Source organism: Dipodomys spectabilis, unplaced genomic scaffold, assembly GCF_019054845.1.
Source record: "Dipodomys spectabilis isolate Male_0828 unplaced genomic scaffold, ASM1905484v1 ptg000290l, whole genome shotgun sequence".
Classification (NCBI taxonomy): domain Eukaryota; kingdom Metazoa; phylum Chordata; class Mammalia; order Rodentia; family Heteromyidae; genus Dipodomys; species Dipodomys spectabilis.
The window spans coordinates 1,415,560-1,424,947 of record NW_024870967.1 but is presented as its reverse complement, the minus strand read 5'-3'; the positions used below and the strand labels follow the sequence as shown (position 1 = coordinate 1,424,947).

At 34.8% G+C, this 9,388-nt stretch overlaps 1 non-coding gene across 1 annotated transcript; it reads right to left on the bottom strand.

Moving 5' to 3' along the window:
* Positions 1 to 5,141: 5,141 nt before the first annotated feature.
* LOC122126922 lies at positions 5,142 to 5,247 on the bottom strand. Its single transcript, XR_006151045.1, has one exon. It is a non-coding gene; the product is annotated as a U6 spliceosomal RNA (small nuclear RNA).
* Between the last annotated feature and the right edge of the window lie 4,141 nt (positions 5,248 to 9,388).

Genomic DNA, 9,388 nt, shown 5'->3' with positions numbered 1-9,388 from the left:
AGCTACTACTGTGTATCACAGTAATATTTACCAAAAATGACACACACACTCTCTTTCTCTCTCTCTCTCTCTCTCTCTCTCTCTCACACACACACACACACACACATGCACAGATAAACACACATGGAAAACTATGCTTCAATCACAAAGAATGTGACCACCTCATTTGTAAGGAAATGGAAGATCTTGGAAAAAATCATATTAGTGAAGTAAGCCAGACTTAAAGACACATAGGTCCCACGGTTTCCTTTATTTGTAATAATTAGTTTACATGAATGATAATCTCACATATTTTAATTTGACATTTTGTTCTATGTTGAGCGCGCAACATTATTGCTATATTTTTTGTTATTATTTCTGCAAATAGGCAGGTATACTTAAAGAATTACATTCATCTTATCCATTATTGAAGGTATACTTAAAGAATTACATTCAGCCGGGCGCTGGTGGCTCACGCCTGTAATCCTAGCTACTCAGGAGGCTGAGATCTGAGGATCGCGGTTCAAAGCCAGCCCGGGCAGGAGAGACCGTGAGACTCCTATCTCCAATAAACCACCAGAAAACCGGAAGTGGCGCTGTAGCTCAAGTGGTAGAGCGCTCGCCTTGAGCTGAAGAGCTGAGGGACAGCGCCCAGGCCCAGAGTTCAAGCCCCACGACCGACAAAAAAAAAAAAAAAAAAAAAAAAAAAAAAAAAAAGAATTACATTCATCTTATCCATTATTGAAGGAAGAACAACTAAAAGAGTAACCACTACTAGGAAGAACAACTCCTACTTAGCTTCATTCCTATGTAAGGCCAATGTTGTCCCCTGTATCCTCATGTTGTACATTACAACTCTATACCTGGTCATAATGTATACCTAGTATCTTATGCATTGTGAACTAAATGCCCGAACTAAATGCTTTACTTTAAAAAAAAATTCTGTCCATGTTTGAGGATGGTTTGTGTGTGTGTGTGTGTGTGTGTGTGTGTGTGTGTGTGTGTGTGTGTGTGTATGTTTACAAAGATCAGAACATAACATTTTTCTTCATTTCGAATACATCTTACAGGTCATTGTAAGTTGTGGCTAATGGGAGCAGTCTCTTGTTATTTTAAGGATGAAACAGAAAAAGATATTTGTGCATGTAACACAGTTGCTTTATTAGTGTCGTTGAACACTGAACTTCGATTTACATCTTGGCTGTTGTTGTGAATAATGTGAATAACAATGAACTACAGATATATTTACGAGTTACCCAGAGAGAAATAATCACATGATTGGTGGGTCAGATGATATTTCAAGTATGATTTCTTTAGAAAACTGCATACTACTTTCTACAAGGAGAATACTAACCTGGATTTTGTCCAAGAGTAGAAAATTTCCTTTTCTTCACACTCTCACCAACATGATTACCTTTTATTCAAAAGGGAATAAAGGGCAAATTTTACTATCTTCAGTACCCTAGACTGGCTTAAGACCGAAATCCAACCTCCTAAATGCTTGGACTTACAAACTTTTACCACCACACCTGGTTCCTTTGATTTTTTTTGATAAGAGTTATAATAGTTATAAAGTAGTATCATAGTAATTTTTAATTACATTTCTCTAATGACTTCTTCTCACAGCATTAAGCCAGTACAGAAGTTGTATTAATCACAACTGTGTAAACCCACTGGTGATATAGAGGGGTTTATGGAAAACATGTCTATTCCAACTTTTGTCCATTTTTAATCAAGTTTCTTGTTAATCTCATCTTTAATCTCTCTATACAAAAATAATTAATTCAAGGTAGTAAAAAGTAAAAAATTAAGCAACTCCTAACATTTTTCAATTTTCAATAACATGATATTGCTTAAATCATTTTCTGTTTATGCTTGAGACTATATAACAATTTATTTAGACCTTTTACATATCTATATATATTTTATTTATTTTACATTGATTGCTCTTTCCAAAGCCTGCGTGTCTAATTTTGGTTTCTTTCAGTCTTAAGAAGTTCAGATTTCAAACTCAAGAATAAATGGATGTAAGCAAACAAAAAAATACAGTTCCTCTCATCTGATAATGCCTCTACAAGAATGAGAAAAGAGTTCATCATTCTAAGGACCCTTAATTCTTAAGATAACATTTGCTATAATGCTAATGTTATTACCATTTTAGTGTTGGGAAAAATTGTAATTAAAGGCACTAAGTGCATGGCCCAAGACACACAGTGAGGAAGGAAATGAGTCAAATTTTCCAAAAGTCTTCCAGCAATACACAAAAGGTAGATAAATTCTCTCCATTCACTGATACTCTCAATTCAATATTCATACTGTCCAAGAAATAATAGCATAGCAATTATTGCCCATGGTAATTGTTTTCTGTTACATTTTGTCTTCAACACAGACTGTGTTGGTGACATTGGGTTATCATGCACAGAGCTGAACTTATAAATTATGGTCCAAAGAGAGGCAAATTTCTTCTGTCCCATAGTTCCAGTATCATTTTTAAAAAGTACTAAATCTTTTAAATATCATCACTTACTGTATTTTGATAATTCAAGAATGAAAAATTTCACATATAATCACTCCAAAATGCTTTAAGACTAGGGTATGATAAAACAGGCCTCTGTGAAGTAATTTTTTTTCTACTTTTAAAATTATTCTGAAAGCCTGGTACTGGTTTGTCACACCTGTAATCCTAACTACTCGGGATACCTACTAAGGAGCCTGAGATCTGTGGATAATATTGGGAAGCCAACAGGACAAAATAAATTCATGAGATTATTTTTCAAAATTTTAACGAAATAGCAAAGGGCCAGGAATGGAGATGTAGCTCATATAATAACTCACCAATCTAGAGAGAAAGACGTAGCGAGATGTTGAAGCCCTGATTTCAAACTCTGAGCATGCCAACACGCAGGAATGCACACACACTCACTTTTTCAAAATATCTTCATATCAGTGTTTTGCATTAATTTCTTTGTTAACGATATTATATGGGTAAAATGGGCTTCATAAACTCTTCCATCTCAAAACATTTTTATACATTTTTGTTGCAAAAATACTGTACAGAGGGGTTATAGTTATATGAGCAAAGTAATAAGTACATTTCCTATCAAGCATTGTTACCTCCTCCTTTGTTTTTCCCCCACCATTCCTTCCCTTACACCTCCACAAGTACACTCCTCATACCCCAAAGCCCCACCAAATGTCCCTAGCCTAAATTGTAAAGTTCGTTTTTCAAAATAATGTCTTGTGCATCTATTGTTATACAATGGGTCAAACAGTATTCCTATTTAAGCATGTTGTTTTTTTCCTTTCCCTCCCCAAATTAGAGAAGTGTACATTCAAGATGCAGGTGCACCAACATCAAATAAAGTGAAAACAGGGTAATACTGTTGGGGAGGAACGTATAAAAAAGAAAAACAATCACGTCGTACATTATAAATATGTGAGAAACAACAGCAAGAAAGAAAGAAAAAACACTTGTGTCTATATCTTGGGGGTTATTTAGCTTAACATCAACTTATCTAGTCATATACACAAAGGCTTTCAACTTTTCTGCTTATCCCAGACATATACTAGTTATTGCAAATAAGGGATACCATGGGACCTATGTTTCTTTGGACTTGGCTTACATCAGTTAATATAATTTTTTTCCAAGTCTTTCCATTTCCTAACAAATTGAGCGATGTCATTCTTTCTGATGGAGGCATAGAATTAATATATATATATATATATATATATATATATATTTATATATATTTATATATATATATATATATATATATAGTATATGTGTGTGCGTGTGTGTGTACACACAAATACACACAGAACATTTTCCTTTTTTGTTTTTTAGAGCAACTTATTTTCCACCTTCATCATTTTTTCAAATGTTTTTATTGTGATTAAGTGGTTACAAATTTCCCAAATTTCACAATATTGTGGGATAGTGATGCTTAGTTTAAGTCACAAACACATTCTAACTTCGATGGAGCAAATTGTCTATTATGGTCTACAACATTTATGAATTCTATGAGCTTTGCAAATAGAGTTATTTCTTCCATATGTAAACTTTTCTTGTTTTGAAATATGTATATTTTTTTTGTATTGCGTAGCATCAGCTGTTCCCTCTTTCCCACTTGTTCCCTCCCTCCTTCCAGTGACATTGAGTTGCTTAGTTCATTTTGGTCAATGTCCAGCACAGCTGATGGATCCCACTGTTTTATGTTTTTTCCTGATTCCCTCTAGTTCTGTGTCGTCCTCCTGGTTTCCCTTCAGTGTGCACATATGACGGGCAGAATGGGGTTATTTAGTAGTGATTCGACCAGATGAGTGGAAGTTCTTGGTTTCTTAAGTGTTGTTAATTTTGTCATATCACCTTACATTTTGGATTTAACATCTGCTTATCACGGAGACCATGTGCCATTTGTCTCTTTGCTTTTGGCTTAACTCACTCAACATGATTTCCTGTAGCTTGATTGATTTCCCTACTAATGCCATTATTTTGTCCTTTCTAATGGCTGGAAAATATTCCGTTGTGTATAGTTACCACAGTTTTTTGATCCATTCATCTCTGGTGGGACATATGGGTTGTTTTCATATCCTGGCTATTGTGAACAGTGCTGCAATAAACATGGAAGTGCATTTGTCCTTGAATATTGGTACCTGTTATTCAGGATAGATGCCTAGAAGTGGTATGAGTGGGCCATAAGGAAGGTCAATATTTATCTTTCTGAGGACTCACCAGACTGCTTTCCAAAGTGGTTGTGTAAGTGTACATTCACACACACACACACACACACACACACACACACACACACACACACACACACACACACACACAGAGTGAGAGAGAGAGAGACAGAGAGAGAGAGAGAGAGAACATTTTCTTGATCCATTCTTCTACTGAGCAGCATCAGGGTTGGTTCCATATCTTAGCTATGGAAAATAATGCTACAATAAACATTGTTGTGGTGGTAGTTTTAGTATGGACTGGTTTGTGATCATTTGGGAGAATGCCCAAAAGTGGGATTGCTGTATAATAGGGAGCTCTATGTGGAGGCTTTTGAGGAACCTCCAAACTGCTTTCCAAAGTGGATGAACAAGTTTACACTCCCACCAAGAATGCCGTAGGCTTCCCTTCTGGCCATATCCCTTCCAGCATCTGTTGTTGTAAAAATATGGAACAATTCACTAATTTGTACATCATCCTTGTGCAGGGACCATGCTAATCTTCTCTGTATGTTCCAATTTTAGTGTATGTGCAGCCAAATTGAGCACAAAACATTTTTTATATATAAAAAGTAATTGATTTTCTTAAACTAGACAATTCAACAAAATTAAGTTCAAAAGAATTGTGAAATTTTAGAACCATGTGTTTCTTATATAAGCACACATTTAAGAATAAAGTCAAGATTGACATATCAAAAACAAAATAATTCCAGATATTTGTTGTTCATGAGATTTGTAGGAGGAGGAGTTCAATTATTCTACAAAAGGCACTTGTCATAATGATCATTGCAGCAAATGTTAAGGTTTGTTAAAAGTTTTAATGTTTTAAATATGTTTAATTTTGGGATTTGCTTATATATGGCAAAATTAAGTCATAAAAATTTTTGATAACGTATATAATATTTCTGGTAGCATGTACTAGTAAGTATGTACATTTCAGATTTTATAGAAACTTTACTAATGAGAAGTTGCAAAGACTGTGTAAAGAAGCAGAGTGAAGAGTTAAGATTTTAAGTACACAGTTTCTGTTAAATCTTTAGGGCTCCTTTACGTTATATGTTAGTGGTGAACAAATAATGATATAATCCACATACAAATGATGAGATGAACTATAAATAGTAATCTTAGTGAGTAAATTTAAAGGCTACTTATAGCTTTATCCAGTTTTAAATGTACAGGAATATGAGAAAATAGTAAACTCTACTATGTGCACTTCAAATACTGAAAACCCTGGTAATTGTTTTGTTTTTTATTTTAGTAATCATTAATATTTAATTATTGTTTTCTTTATTTATAACAACTTTTTGTGAGTCATGATTAAGAGGTACTTTGAGAATATTATTGGGATGGCCACACAATTTTTCATAGGTGCATGTGAATTTACAAAGAGCAAAACTAAAAACAAAATATTGATTAAAAATTATATCAAGTAGAGTCTGAATCAGGAGTGTTGATAAATGTCCACACCTAAAATCTTAACCCTAGGCTGGAGCATCTTATTTAAATATTGTTGAGAATTTCAAGAATTCCTTTATGTAAGGCCCTTAGAAGTATGTACAGCATGCATGTGTACAAAGCCAGTGACAACAGACAAATATGACTAAGTTTCCCCAAAAGGAATCTATGAAGTCAATAGTTATCTTCCCAAGCAGATGAAAAAATGCGTCCAAAATGATTCAGTGCCCCTACATTTGTGGAGTTATTTAAGTTATGGATTCTTTGTTAGACATATTCTTTTCTTTTAAAAATTGTCAAATATTAGTTTATAATAAACTTTGTCTAGTATTTCTTGGTTCAAAACAGAAATCTTGATACAGTTGATGTCACTTGGCTTTCTTACTATCTCAGTTCAAAGCCAACCTAGGCAGGAAAGTCTGTCACATTCTTATCTGTAACCAAACACCAAAAACGCCAGAAGTGGAGTTTCTCCCAAGTAGTAGAGTCCTAGCTTTGGGGGAAGTTGGCCAGGGAAGACATTTCTTCAGGGACATGGTCCAGCCTCTGAGTTCAAGCTACAGAACCAGGACAAACTAAACAAACAAACAAGAAAAAAACGCACATATTTCTTTGGGACCATCCATAAAGCACTGGTTTGAGAACAGACTCCTTTTGCTGATCATACTCACTGAATCCTGCTTTTTTGGAATACTAATTGCGCTGGAGAATTCAGGACAAGACTAAATGAATTAATAAGTGACTCCTGCAACAACAGAATCATCTCAATAGTGAAACATCCATGCATAAGACAAATTAAAACCTCCAAGTCTTTGTTTCCTTGCAAAAGAAAGCTTTTAAAACAATGTTTATTTCCTTTTGTTCTATGCTGGCCTTCAATTGGCACATTGTTTCCTTTTGAAATACTTTCAAGAAGAAGTTTTCAGACAATTTTTATATGAATAATGAACACACTCGAAAAAATTACATGTGCAAGATAATGAGTACAGTTTTTATCAAGCATTGTAGCCTACTCCTTGGTTTCCCCTTCCCATCCCTAGACATAAAAGAAATGCAAATCAAAACAACATTGAGATATCACCTCACCCCAGTTAGAATGGGTATAATCAAGAACTCTAATAACAACAGATGCTGGAGGGCATGTGCAGTCCCACTTTTGGGCATTTACCCAAATGTTTACAAACAAGACCACACTAAAGCTACGAGCACAACTAAGTTTATTGCAGCATTATTTACAGCTAAGATCTGGAATGAGTACATTTTTTATCAAGCAATATAGCCTATTCCTTGGTTTCCCCTTCCCATCCTCCCCTCCCCCCTCCATCCAATCCTCCTACCCCCAACAACAAAGTTGTAAAGTTCGTTTTTGAAATAACGACTTGTACATCTCATTGTTGCAATGGGTCCACCTGTATCCCTATTTAAATGATTTGTTTTTTTTCTGTTCCCCTCCAGAAATTATACCGACATCAAATACAGTGAAATCAGGGGTTATTGTTATCCCGTGGGGAAGGGACATAAAAAGCTACAAGGAAATTATCTTATAAATGTGTTAGAAAAAGTCACATGAAAGAACAAAAAACATTCGAATACATATCTTAGGGTTCATTTCCCTAAAATCAACTTATCTGATCTTTTCTGTTTGACTCAGACATATACTAGTTATTGTAAATAAGGAAAACCATGGGACCTATGTTTCTTTGGGCGTGGCTTACTTCAATTAATGTAATTTTTCCAAGTCTTTCCAGTTCCTAACAAATGGGACAATGTCATTCTTTCGGATGGAGGCATAGGATTCCATTGTGTATATATACCACATTTTCTTGATCCATTCATCTACTGAGGGGCATCTGGGTTGGTTCCATACCTTAGCTATGGTAAATAAGGCTGCAATAAACATAGTCGTGCTGGTACCTCTAATGTGGCCTTGTTTGTGAACATTTGGGTAAATGCCCAAAAGTGGGATTGCTAGGTCTTAGGGGAGCTCTGTGTGGAGTCTTTTGAGGAATCTCCAAGAACCGACCTCAGGACCACTGGAATAGAATTGAAAACCCAGAAATGAACCTACAAACCTATAGCCATCTAATCTTCGATAAGAGAGCTAAAAAAATTGAAGAAAGACACCCTCTTCAGGTAAAATGAATGTTTTCAGGCTTCATAGAACTAGCACAAAGACATCTTTGGACATGAGGTAACACGCCTTTCAGAGACAACTTAGTAAATACAAAATATAAAATTTAAATGACTTATAAAAACATTATTCATGTACATATGGCCATATAAGATAATGTTAAGAAAAATGAAACCCAAGATAGGGACACAACTTGTTTATTCTTTATTGAAATTGTTCTTAATGTATCTAAAATGTACTATGTGATTTTTTCGTTTCTCCTCCATGTTCTTCCCGCATGATATAACTCCTGTTTTCACTGGATAGGATGTTGGTGCCCTGCATCTTGCATATACATTTTTCTAGTGTGGGGAGGAGAAGGGAAACAACAAAATGCTGAAACAAAGATTCAGGATGACCTATTGTAACAATGATATGAACAAGACACTATGTAGAAAACGAATTTTACAACTTGTGGAGAGGAGGGGGAATTGGTCAGATGGGGAGGAATGGATAACACAGAAAAAACAAAAGAGGATGTAACAATAAGAAATGTACTCATTACCTTACTTATGTAACTCTAAGCCCTCTGTACATTATTTTTTACTATAAAAACATAAAAGAAACCATTATCCATGAGTACATTAACTTCAAATTCCATAAATGCTCTTAAATTAAATTTAACTTGGAGAAGATTCTCAGAAAAATTTATTTGTGTGTTTGTTGTGAATTATTTCCCAAGTGTACACAAGTTAACAGTAGAAGAAACAATAGGAATAATAAGAGAAAGAAAAGTTCTGTGTTTAAGTCTAATGGTTCATATACTATGGAAGACTCTGCAAATAAGACAACATTGAACCAATAAAGCCAAGGCCATTATGTAGATCTATGGGAGTGACATAGAGAAATAATTAATACTAAGAGGAATATGAACGATGAGGCCACTCTCTTTCAACTTCTATCTCTAAATCATGGTTGCTAATCACGCAAATTTGTAAAATGTACAATTGAAGAATAATTCTGGTTCCAAAGTAAGTTAGATATAAGAGCATGGACTTAACTGGAAAAAAAGTCCATGGTGAGAAAGCAGGAATTATACTAGCAATGAACTGGTGGCCAAGATCT